We start from the raw sequence: 13,856 nt of genomic DNA on the forward strand, positions 1-13,856 counted from the left end.
ATCAATTGGAAAAAAATATCAACTGGATTTGGTTCAAAATGTCAATGAATACTAGGATAATCAATCCCCAAAACAAGTCAACAATATCATAGCATCATCCTGACGAAGTTCAATACTTGTATAAGTTCATTAGCAAAAAAATGCCGACTTTAACTAATCATTCTAATAATCTATGACTAAAATTCCATTGAAAAAGGGAACCAACAAAATGCATCAACGTCACTCGGTTCACCGGATTCAATAACAGACTTGACACACTAAAAAAACCAGGGGTCCCACCAAAATGAAAGATATTGTTGCAGATCTTGTGAGTCGTGTACATGTTGACTTTACCGACAAAGGTGAACCATGTGGAGATGGTTCGGTTTTCTTGTCTTGTTACATAGGTGCACTGGTAAGAGAGCATGTACCAGTAACCCTTCCAACGTGGACGAACCTTGGTGAAAATATCAAAATCGTTTTATGGAAATCAATTCAGGTAATATTAATTTTTGTTTTATTCTTATACATAACTCATTTAGGCTCGTTTGCAAGTTTATATTTAACTCAATTCATGCTTTTTGACATATCATACAACTATGATTCATTTTATATTCTTAAAATTAATGCATTGTCTTATTTTATTTTGTTTTAGGCAAGATTTGATTTAGATGAAGAATGGCATAAATCAGTTGTATTTAGATCAATGGGATGTCTGTGGAGAGCCTCAAAATCGAGGTTAGTAGGTAAAATACTCAGAGCAAAAAATGAAGAAGAAAGACTTCGACTGCAACCTAATAACATTCAAAATAGAACTGAGTGGAGGAAATTTACCCGAGAAAAAACAAGTACAACATTTAAGGTAATTAAAGATTATACATACAGTCTTATAATTTCATTTACAAATATCATACTAACTTGTAATTTCAGGCTGTAAGTGAAAAGTATAAGGCAATCAGAAAAAAACAGATCCCATACGCATGCAGTCGAGAAGGAATGGCTCGACTGGCAGAAGACATGGTAATACCCATATCTTATTAAATATGTTGTTATGTTTTAACTCTTTTCATTGATTTCAATCTTTTATTCTTAAAGAAAAGAATAGTGCAGTCCCTTCTTCTGTGTCAAGAGTTAAAGTTTGGATTAGATCACGTACCAGAAAAAATGGTGAACCAGTGAACACAACAGTTTCGGAAACTATAGTAAGACAATCATTTTATATTATATACTTATAATAAAAACTGTGATTTTAATTTAAATTTTCTTAATAATCGATATAATTTATACATGATTGCAAATAGGAGAAGATTAACAAATTTGAAGTTGATTCACCATCCCCATCAACAACTAATGTGAGAGAAGACTCCCTTACCAAAGTTTTAGGACAAGATAAATGTGGACGGTTGAGAGGAATGGGAAGAGAGATGACCATGAGCAAAATGACAATATTTCAAACCAAGTGCAATTATGTGGCAAAGATGGAAGACATAATAAAATATTTGGAGAACATAGTCAATTCGGTTGTGAAAGATAAGGCAAGTTATTGTTACCTATAGTAAATTTTACAATGTTGTATTGTTTTACTTATTTATTAACAAAAACTAAAATTGTTTTATTAGATTCAAGAAAGTGCAAACATTAGGGGTGAGTTCGGGACGAGATTTCGGGAATTCGGGATTTTCGGGATTGGGATTTCGGGATTCAGGATCGAAATTTCAAATCCCAATCCCGTCCCATATTTTTAAATCCCGGTATATCGGTATCCCGAAATATTTCGGGAATTCGGGATTGGAATCGGGAAATCCCATATTTTTGCCTACAAAATAAGAAATATTGCATTTTTTTTGCATTAGTATTATTTTATACATTAAACCAACTTGAATATTATATATATATATATATATATATATATATATATATATATATATATATATATATATATATGGGATTTCCCGATATATATATATATATATATATCTAAATATTATATATATATGTGTGTGTGTGTGTTTGTGTTTTTTTATTAATTTTTTTTTTCTTTTTTTCCTAATTCGGGATTAAAATATCCCGATCGGGATTGAACCAACTCCCGAATCCCGATCCCGTATTTGTTCCTAATCCCAATCCCGAATCCCGTAATCCCGAATTCCCGAAGTTTTAGTCCCAAATAGTAAAATTCCGTTCGAGACGGGACGGGATCCCAAATCCCAATCCCAAATGCCCAGCCCTAGCAAACATGGTGAAAATACCTCCGAAGGTAAGTCTATTTTTAGATTTAGGTGGTGTTTGCAAATGATTATTTAAAAGCAGAAGTTAGTGATTGTGATTTAAGTTAGTTTTAAGTGCTTATTTCTAAAAGTTGGGGGTGTTTGCAAATATTTCGGAAAATGAACTAAAATTGAAAAAGCAGGGTTATGGGTGCTTTTAAAAAAATAGCTTAAGGCAGATTATTTTAAGAGAAGCAAAAGCAAAAGTTGATTTTGCAAACACCTAAAAACAGATTATGAGCAAAAAAAAACCGCATAATCACTTTCAAAAAACATTTGCAAACACCACCTTAATTATTGTTCATGTGATTGTACTTCTCAATATTTTATTTTTTGTTATTAATTTTACGCTATAGGTATGTGATATTTAGTTACACGTTTATTTCTTATGAGAGTGTTCTTTGTTTGTTTATGTTCTATGCTGGCTAATACATGTGAGATTTGAATTATGTTTGTTTAAATTGGCAGTCTTATATTTAAGCTCATAGTTCTTAATCTTTTTCTTAACTTATCACTAGATAAATGAAACCATATGTTGGGCTACTATCTGTTGTTTGTCAGTTACTTACATTAAGCTTCTGACTTTGTGCAGTAACTAATTAAAATATGGTTGATTATATTTTTCAGTTATATATGCATTATGTGAATTTTTTTAAAGATTTTTTTACTGCCGCATTCATTCTTTTTTCATCTTTATTTATTTTCTTTTCTCTAGCATCTTGCTTTCCTTGTTTATATTTTTATTCAGTAATTATTATAAGGTGCAAATAGAGTAATGACTAATTTGTTTGTATTACTTTGGAGAATGTCTTTCATGTTATCCACACAACTATTACAGGTTGTTGACACCGAGTCAATAAATAATTGCAAGTTATTAGATTGGACTGGAACTGAAGATATTGTTGCTGAAGGACGTTTGATATCAGATGATCCAAAAGAGTTTGTCAATCATATTCCTTTGGGACCTAATGCGTTGAAAGTTTTGGTCGGTACGCCAAATAAACCAGATACTTTTCTATGGCGGCCTACATCTACAATGACTTGCATTAATCAAGCTCAAGGTGAAACACTTGCTTGGCCTGCTGATCGAGTTATTTTACAAATGGAGCAACAATCTGAGAGACATGACAACATATCCGTTTCTTCAGTAAGATGACATTTTTTATTTATTATATCTTTGAATAATGTAATTCAAAATTAATTTATTAGTTTAACAAGTATAAGTTGTGTAATATACATACTTTGGTAATAGAATAATTCCAGGACCAAGTGCATTTTGTTCGACTGGAGTGGAAAAAATGAAATAGTTGCCGAAGGTTTTCGGTATTCGAGTGATCCAAATGCATTGGTCAACAATATCCCTCTTGGACCCAATGCTATGATAGTTGGTATAGAAATTTCAAGAATTCCTAAAGCTTTTCTATGGCGTCCTACATCCAATTTGACATTCATCGAGGATGAAGTTAATTCTACCATAGCTTGGCCTGCAGATAAAGTACTGTTGGATAAGTCACTTGAAAGTCAAGAAGACAATAATATTTCATCTCCTCTGGTAAAGTTATATTTATATACATTATCAATTATAAATTATTAATTATTTAAAATTTATCCTCTATTTTTAATATTTTCGTATTTGATTTGTCAGAGTGTGAACACTAACAATTTGAACAAAAAGTGCAAGTTATTAGATGTTAGAGAATCTGGTCAAGTAGTTGCAGAAGGGCGATGGTCATCAAGGGATCCAAATGAGTTAGTTCATTTTGTTTCTTTGGGTCCTAATGTTGTGAGAATTTGGGTAGATACTGTAAAAGTGCCAACCGCATCTCTTTGGAGACCTACATCTGAGATGGAATTTATTGAAGATGCTATCGGTACTACAGTAGCATGGCCAGCAAACAAAGTCATTGCGATTTAGAGCTCGGTAAGCAAAGTGACATAAAAATCAGTTGTATTCATCCTCTAATATATTATAGTCGTTCTTGTTTATACCTCAAGTAATTTAATTATTTTTTCTCTTTTTGTAATTTTGTTCTTTTTTAACAGTGAAGGATGGTATGGATATCAATTATGAATTAGAACGCAAAGAGTTGATGCAGTCATGAATTATTCCTTTTACCCAACACCCGATTTTTCGTTGAGACATTGTCTCATACATCTCTTTTTTTTCTTCTTTTTTTCTAATATGAACGCTAGAAGATAGCTAGTTTGTTTTGTTTCTTACATTTCGTTCAGGTGTTGCTAATGATAATTTTTTATTTCAACCATCTTGATATTCCAGAATAGTGTGACTCTTTTGATTTTATATTAATAATAAATGTTCATTGAAAGAGTCTTTTACATAGGTTATAGTAGGCCTGCTACATTAATGTGAATTTGAGTATATAGCTACATGAAAAGGCTCCTTAATGTATTTGTAAAGTACAGAGGTTAAAAATGCTATAGACAGCCTTGCCAATTATTTACAAAACGCTATCGTAAGGAAATAATAGCATTTTCATAGTGCTATGTAAAGACTAACAATAACAGATAATAAATGTTGTTGCGTATATGTATATTTCATAGCATAATATCACCGCTATTATATTCCTATAATAGCGTTCAAGGAAAGCTATAGAAACCTTTACTACAACGAGCATTAAACGCTATTGTAGTTTACCATATAATAGCGTGTAACAAACGCTATGAAAAAGCCTCGACCTAAGATAGCTCGGCCAGAGACAACATTTATATAAACGCTATGAAAGCCTGTAATAGCGTTTTCGGAACGCTATGAATAACTATTTATGTTGTAGTTAGTTATTCAGTCCAACTAGTGAAGCTTGTATTGAATTTTAAAACATTGGTAGGTGGTGGAGCGCGTTATCTCTCTCCCTCCCTCTCTCAGCTCTAATGTTTTTGATTCTTGGATGATTACAAATGAATGAGCTACCCCTATTTATGCCACTCACCTCCTCAAGGAACGGTTGTGACCATCTTGATGTAACGGCTAGGAGTTGTCTTCTAGAACACTCCATGATTTCCAACCATATACACAAAGAAGGATTCTAGAAGATCTTCTAAAATCCTTTAAGGATCTCTACACTTGGACCTAGTTACGCCATCTTCCATTCCATTGGGCTAGCTTGATGAATTAAGTATAACCTCCTCGGATCCATGGAAAATGGGCGTCCCATGACAACATGGCAATGGAAATGGATTCGAAATGGATGAACTTAATGAGAAAAAGAGATGCCCTCAATTGGGATATAGGCCATTTGGAGCGGAAACCAGTTACCCTAAACTTCACAGGAGTCATGGTGCAAAGGGACACGTTAAAGGCAAGAAATTTTAGACCTACTAGGTGGATTTGCGGCGAATAGTTTGGTGATTATGATTGATATAGCTGATTTTACTGCTCATAGGATGAAAGAGATGGGGGCATCAGCGTTGTATTTACTATTGAAAATCGCTCATTGTGACACAAAGTGTGATTGAATACCTTATTTTGATCGCCTCGAGGCAGCTCATAATCCGTGATTTAATTTGACGCAGAACGTAAGCACGGTAAAAAATTAATTTCTACGAATTAATCCTATAAAATACGATAACTCTGGAATCCACCAGATAATTGAGAGAAAACTCATAAATTTTATTAATAATGAAAGATGCTGAAAAATAAACCCTAGAGCAACTATTTATACTAAAGAAAACGAAAAACCTAATCAAACTAGAAAAACAAGAAAATTACCAAAAAAGGCAAAAAACGAAATAAATCCTAAACCTAATAGAATGCCGAAAGTCATCGCACGTCACGGCGTAGCTGTGAGTTTGACTCCCCTCGTCGTTCCGGTTCGGAAAAACTTGGCCCCACCCAATTCCGACTCCGCCACCTCTGCATCATTATCATTGCTTGCCCCTCTTTACGAGATTAACAATGGAAGGTTTGGTACACTCACTATCCAACAAGCAGCTGAGAGGTAATTCAGAACAACCAACTCATAAAAGAAAAGCACTAGTGTATTAATTTTACAAAAATCATAGAGAAGTAGCATAGAAAAAAGACCATTAGAGAAGTAATTTATCCCAAAATTAATCTCTATGTTAATTCACCAAATTGAACACTTAATAAATTAGGGCTTGAAAAAAGAATTAATTCAACACAAAATTCGCATAAATAAACAAAATAAAAAAGGATTATAGATGCACACAAAGAAAGAAAGAATTGTCAAAATTCTAGCATCACTACCATAGAATCTAATTTTCACACGTGTTGTAATTTTGAGATTTACTTTGACAATTTAAATATATATATATATATATATATATATATATATATATATATATATATATATATATATATATATATATATATTACCAAAAACCCCCTGAGGTAAGCCTAAATAACGAAAATCCCCCCCACGTTCTCGTAATTACGAAAACCCCCCTTGACTAACGGTTGACCGAATTTTTTTAACCAAAAACGTGAAATGTCTATTATATCCTTCTGTTAAATATGCGAAAATAAAAGAAAAAAGCTGAAAAATAAATTATTAGTGTTATGGCCTTTTGCTGAGCTCCGGCGGGAGTTTTCCGGTGAGTTGGTTCTTGAAGAGGAAGAGCGATTCAAGTTTCGTGAGGTTGCTGAGTTGTTTAGGGATTTGGCCGGAGATATTTGCGTCGGCGATATCGAGGTACTGGAGGTCGCTCATATTACCGAATTGCCAAGGGATTTCGCCCTCGTAGGAGTTGTAGCCGATCTCCATGTGTGAGAGAAATCTCAGATTCCCCAGCTCCGGCGGTATTGCGCCGCCGAGGAAATTTCTGGCGAGGTTGATGAACTCGAGCGATCTGAACGAGCCGTTCTCCGGCGGGATTGGACCGCTGAAGTAGCTTCCGGCGAAATTCAGCACTTTGAGAGACTCCACCTGAGAGACGTCGGTCGGTAGGTTTCCGGCGAAGCTGTTGCTGAACGCGTCGAGAACGACCAAACTCCGGAGCCGCGGAATCCCACTCGGAAACCCCCCGGAGAAATTGTTCCTACTGATGTCCAATGATTCCAGGTTAGTGAGGTTGAAAACACCGGCGGGAAGTTGGCCGGAAAACGAGTTATGACTCGGAATGACCCCCCTAAGGGTAAATAAAATGCTTACAATTACCCCCTAAGGGTAATTTCATGTACAAGGGCAAAATTGGTATTATCGGAGGAATATTTGGGAGAATCAAAAAGATTCTATCGAGTTTAATACCGTTAGAGCGCTTTGTAAGATGTCTGCATACCTCAGGGGGATTTTCGTAATTACGAGAACGTGGGGGGAATTTCCGTTATTCAGACTTACCTCAGGGGGGTTTTGGTAATTCATATATATATATATATATATATATATATATATATATATATATATATATATATATATAATTTGAGGAAACCCCCGAAATGCCTTTTGCAGCTAGGATAGACCTAAAAAATATTTCCTCTTTTGAGATAAATCCATAATTTAATTTGAAATTATATAATACGATTATACCCTTCAGCGAAACCGTTGAAACCATATACAACACCGTCTAGACCTAGCCACATCCCAACTAGAAAAATCCTAGCCACGTCAGTTTTCTTTTCTCCTTGACTCTCTCTCGATCGAAGGCACAAACATCCAGAAATAATCTAAGACGAGAAATTTCGTCCCGATGAGGACGAGATTTGGTCCCCACGACCGGATCTGGAGTCGACGAGCATCTGATGTTCTGTAATTTCTGATAGTTTGGAGATTCTTGCTGGTGCTCGATACCCGTAAAACCTACGTATGAAAAATCGCAAGTGTACAATATCGCGTTTTGTAGAATAGTGAATTCCAGATATCGATCCACAAGGAATTAAGTTCTTAAATCTACCAAGTACCATACTATACTATCCTAAACTAAACTTTATCTAGACAATCAAGAATGAATGGGAGAAATGAAACAAAAAAGAAACAATAAATAAAAACAATGGTCCACCAGGATAAGCGAGGAATTCCGACGTGTGGTGGCTTCTAGGGTAAAATCCACCAGTGTACTATCGATAAAGATCTACAAATCCGAATCTGATGTCAATTCTATATTCGCTAACCCAGACACTAAAATTCCAAAACCCCCGTCTCCAGTATAGTTAGAGTCTACCCATAGGTCCGACGTCTCCGTTCGGAACCTGATATTAAGAGAGCATTTATGTCAAGTCCTTAAGGGCTACCCGAGGTGCATTACGTCTCCGTTTCCACAACCCGAGCTATGTTTTCCTAAAATCAAACGAGAAATCCTCTCTCGAGTTCATTCCCATTTACAATCAAATCAACTTTTGACCAATCAATCGAAAGCATTTAATACAGGAAAACATAAACAGAGTCAAAGAGTGACAAATAGATCACATATCTAGAACTCAAAATCAATAGATACAAGGTTTCATTTCCCTAAAACAAAATGCTTAGTTCATTACAAACACAACATCAAAATAAAGAACACGAGAAATCATAGACTAAACATAAAGAAAAAGCTTATGAAAAACCCGAGTCGAAACCCTCGTCAAAGCTTCAAGCGAAAAACTAGCGAAAACCGAAGAAAAAAACGAAGAAGAAGTCGAAGAAGAGTTTGAGATTCAAAAATGAAAAAGAGACCTTCTATTTATAGTAAGAAAATAATGAAAAAATTTTGATATCGATTAATGGGCTTTTTGTATCGCGATATGCACCCTCGAAAACTGCGTACCGCATTACCAGATCACGATACGGGAATGGTGGATCGCGATCTGGTTCTTGATCAAAAACAGTTATGTGAGACCCCCCAGATCGCGATACAGGAAGGCTGGATCGCGATCTGAGTCCTGATCGAAAAACATTTTGTAAGTGACCCCATATTACGATACAGGACGAGTGGATCGCGATCTAGCATTTGCGTCAACTTCAAACTGTGTTTTGACCATTTTGTGGCCTAAATTTGACAACTATTCATTTCACCAAGGTTGCAGACCAAGAAGTTAGCGTTCTAAAGCAACTTGAATTAGCTCAATTGGAGGTTGTATGAAAAAGTTATGGTTGAAATACCAAACACTGCCACAACCGCGAGAATGCACTTTTGCACGTGTTTGGTTTGATCATCGGCTTCGCTTCCAATATCGTTTCGAAACGGCAAAAATAGATTATCTTTACTTAAAATATAAATAAAACAAAAATAACATAATATATACTAATAAATCTGAAAAATCGGACGAACGAAGACCAAAACTCGAAGATTAGATAAGTAAAAATGGTGCAAAACGAACACTTGTCAGTGTTGTGGTTCGGTTCGTGATGGTTATACTTGGGGGATGCTGGCTGAGGGCCCTACAGATTTGAAGCTCGGTTTTCGAACGACATCTTGCGTGACTTTGGCGAGATTGATTTTGCTTCCTCTTTTGAGAATCAGGATTGTGGGATTGTGTGATAGGATGGGTTTTCTTGTGGATGGAGATGGAATGTACAATTTTGTTGTGTTGTGACAGTACACGACACCGAGTGCAATTTTTTGGGGGCGATTGAGTTTGAGGGGCTACGATGTAAGTTGTTGTCGTTGGCAAGGCTATTACAGCTATGAAGATTATATTTTTTTTTCTTGTTTTTTTTTCCTATTTTTTATTTGTTTGATCCCTAGAAGATGATATTGAATCTATTTGTATGACAGTGGTTGTTCTAGTCAATCACTTAACTCTTGTTTGATTTATGAACCAACTAGCTTATATATTTGATTTCTGTTTTTGGCTTGATATTGAGGTAATATGTTTTGACTTTGTTGAGTTATGTAGCATTAGAAAGTAGGGTCTCATTTGGATTATGCTAATATTTTAGGGGATTTGGATATTTTTGGTGTGTGGGTTTTGATGAGATTCTAGTGGATTTCAAATTCTTGCTTTGGAAGATCGTTTTTTTTAATGCATTAAATTAATAAGTTTTCTCTTTTTTCTTTGGTTCATGTTCTTGTACAAGCAGAGTGATGGCAGTAAGTGGGAAGTAAATGGGACGAGGTTGGGTGATGCTCGGGTAACTCTGCTATTGTTTGCGACGGCGATGTTTATTAAAGAGGATTTTTGTAGTGGATTTAGGTAAGCTTCTAGTGGATTACGATCAAATTGAAGTGGATTTTCTCTTTGTAAAGGGAGTTTTATGTAGTGGATTTCCATAAATTTGTAGTGGTTTTTAATGAGCTTGTTGTGGATTTTAGATTTTAGCTTTCAAAATGGATTTTTCATGAATGAATTAAATTGACACGTTGTTTTCTTCTTTTTCATTTTCTTAGGTTTTTGAGCAGGCGGAGTGATGACGACAACACTGACTAGGTTAGATGATGCTTGCACAATTCTACTATTGTCACTGATGGCGGCATTTGATAGTTTTGTTTTTTTTTTTAAATAAAACAAAGTAATAGTAGTAGTTTTGTTAAGTTAATGGCGTATTACGTGATATTGTCTTTGCATTGATTTTGTAGCGAGGTACTTTAATTGTTATTGTATTATGTTGATTTTTTAGCGAATTATTTTAATTTTTTAGCTCACTACGTTAATTACATAGTGGACTTCAATTTGATATTAAACATTGGATTTCAATTTGGCATTAAATAGTGGATTTCACTAGGTTTGTAGTGGATTTTAATTTGGTAAAATATGCCAGAAAAAAATTAAAAAAATAAATAAACCATTCTTTTAACAAAAATGAAAAAAATAGAAAAATCAAGAAATCGAAAAAATTGAAAAAAACCTAAATTTTTAAAAAATCAAAATAAAAAAAATTATATAAAAATAATCGAACATAAAAAAATATTTAAGAATAATCGAAAATAAAAAGCTGAAAAAAAAATTAAACATAACTAAAAAATACACCAATTGGGGTAATTTAGGTATTCTGATATGGGAGGGGGTTATCCCAAATATTTGATTAAAATTTTGATTTTAATCCCTCTTTTAAAATTGAATGAGGGGTTTATCTCAAATAGCCCCTTTTTTTTAAAATCAAAATGAAAAACATGAAAAATATAAATAAGAAAAAAATAATTTAAAATAAAAAATCGAAAATAAAAAGAAAACAAAATAAAAAAATATAAAATAACAATTTTTTTTTAATTGAAATAAAGAAAACCATTAAAAAGGAAAAAAAAATGACAATGAGAAACTGAAATGGCGTGAGATGTGGAGAAATTAGTGGGATTTGCATATTAACAAAAAAATAATTAATTTTCCATAATAATATAATATGGTAACTTTATGTAGTATTAAATTGAGGAATTTTGGATAATTCGAGTCAATTGGATTTATAATAAATATCAATTAAGAAAATGGATTCATCATGAAGCCAAAATTCAATGAGGGGTTTGTCAAATAGCCCCTATAAGTAGGAGGTCTTTTGGGAAAATGTAAGAGCAAATTCATGGATCTGTGGTCCAATGTGGACAATATCATACTCATATAGAGTTTTTGCTATTCCGTGAGCTTCGGACATAAATCTATTGGCCTGAGGTGAAATTGACCGATTGTGTTGGAGGCAGCAAGTTGTTTCAAGTTGTTTCCAAGACTGATTGTGTTGGAGGCAGCAAGTTGTTTCCTGAGGTGAAATTGACCGATTGTGTTGGAGGCAGCAAGTTGTTTCCAAGACTGGGGAAAACTCACCATCTGATTTGATGTTGAAGAGGACATTTTGAAAAATTCAGGGACTGAACTGAATACTTTGAATTTTTTTTTTATTCTAGGCTAATGAAAATTGTAGGGTGAATCTATTTTTCAAATTTTTTTTTTTTAATTTGAAGGTGATGAAGAGTGGATTACCTTGTTACATGATCCAACCACGCAGAAAGGAAGACTTGATCATCAAATCTGTAAAATCAAAACACGTGAGTTAAGTCGGAGTTGATCCGACGGAAACCCCTCTGACGCTCAAGTCAGATGCTAGCACATGAGATAGGGTAGAGAGTACTAGATCAATAGGATTCGAGAAATTTATTAGAACGTAACTTTTGTTCTCAGATTGAGGTGTTATTTATACTTAATTAATAGTAGACTCCTAATTAGAGTACTAATCTAGTTTTTTTCTAGATTAGGACTCTCATTAGGTGTTAGATTAATCCGATTACATGTAGTGGGCCCATAGAGGCCCAGTTAGGAGAATGGCTCGAGTCTTTTATCTGGCGGGCTCCAGGCCCCAATATTTTGGCCCACATAGTTACATACTGTAAATGGCCCAACGTGGCTCATTAAAGAGTATCACAAGGGTATTTGAGTCTTTTTAAGTTCAAACAAACCACTTGTAGCATTTATAGTATGTGCGGCGTACTATTAGCTCGCAAGTGCCTTACTATCTTTAACTAATTCTCATAGGGGGTTTCTTGTTATTTTTTTAACATGAGGGTTTTTTCCAACAAATAGAGATCGCAAAAACCACTTTTATTATAGGGCCTTATTTTAAAGACCCCGCTTATTTCGAAAATATAATAACTAACTACCATGTTGTTTACACCCTAGTGCAAATCCTCTCCAGTTAGATAATAATTTGACATACCCCCTAGCACACCCTAAAATACCCTGAATAACCTTCTAAATCAGTTTTAAACCCTAGCCAACCCATATCGGTCTCTATCTTCCTCTCTCAATTCCAACATCTAGATCCCCCCATGGTCCCTAACCGGCGATATTGCTTCCCGGAGTCATAACTCTCTCTCCGGTGGTCGGAATTCGAAGGTTCAACTATCGTTGAATTCCACTCGTTGAGCTCTTTATTTTGGCAGTTATTTTATTCAGTTTGGAGAACTGGATCTTTTTCTGCAATTTTTTTACTCAGCGTATTTCGACGACGGTGGTTTTACTAGATGTGTAATTTATTTTTTGCCTGTTGACATTTGACGGGCTACCCACCGTTGAATTCCTCTCGTTGGGATCTATATTTTTATGTAAATTTCATTCTGTTTTATATTTTCAGATTTATTTGTATATATTTTTTGCATTTATAAGGGTGGAATCTTGGGTGGTTAGCGGTGGCTTGGGCTTTGGTAGGAGGCTGTTGGGTGAGGAGTCATTTCTTTATTTTGTTTTGATTTTAGAACTGCAGCTTAATTAAGGCCATTGATCATTTCCTTGAAGGTGTCAGAAATTTTGGTTGAACTTACATCTGCTTTGTTCAACAGACTGTATATATTATTGTACATTACTATACATTACTATAGTAACATGTAGTTACATATGCATATATTTGTGTATTTTCGATTTGTATTTTATTGGTTCTGAGGTAATTTATAATATAAATATTGAAATTTGTAAATTTTTGTTATTGGGATTTATAAATTTCTTTTGTATAAGCTAGTATTCGTGTGTGTATATAAAATTACGTTCAATAATCATTATAATGTTATCTTTCTTACCTTCTAAAGCTGCAAAACAATCGACCAACCTCGAAAAATCAAGCTTCTTTGTAATATGTTTTTCAATAAATCAAAACAAGCTTCTATTATTTTGAATATCTTTCTATGAAGCAAACAATATATCTAAAATCAAGTATCTATTCTTTGTTTTTTTATTTCCTTTTCTGATGTTCGGGACTCGAATTTTCTAGGACCACGATATAGAAAAATATCCAATCTATAGCA

The 13,856-nt window shown here is 34.2% G+C and overlaps 1 long non-coding RNA gene across 1 annotated transcript; it reads left to right on the forward strand.

Annotated features, from left to right (window-relative positions):
- The first annotated feature begins 336 nt into the window (after positions 1–336).
- LOC148765877 (uncharacterized) lies at positions 337–1,508 on the forward strand. Its single transcript, XR_016029399.1, has 4 exons — positions 337–478; positions 635–841; positions 910–1,181; positions 1,281–1,508. It is a non-coding gene; the product is annotated as an uncharacterized LOC148765877 (long non-coding RNA).
- The last annotated feature ends 12,348 nt before the right edge of the window (positions 1,509–13,856 follow it).

This window comes from Erythranthe guttata, chromosome 13, assembly GCF_056151865.1.
Source record: "Erythranthe guttata isolate IM_541 chromosome 13, IM_541, whole genome shotgun sequence".
Taxonomy (NCBI): Eukaryota; Viridiplantae; Streptophyta; class Magnoliopsida; order Lamiales; family Phrymaceae; genus Erythranthe; species Erythranthe guttata.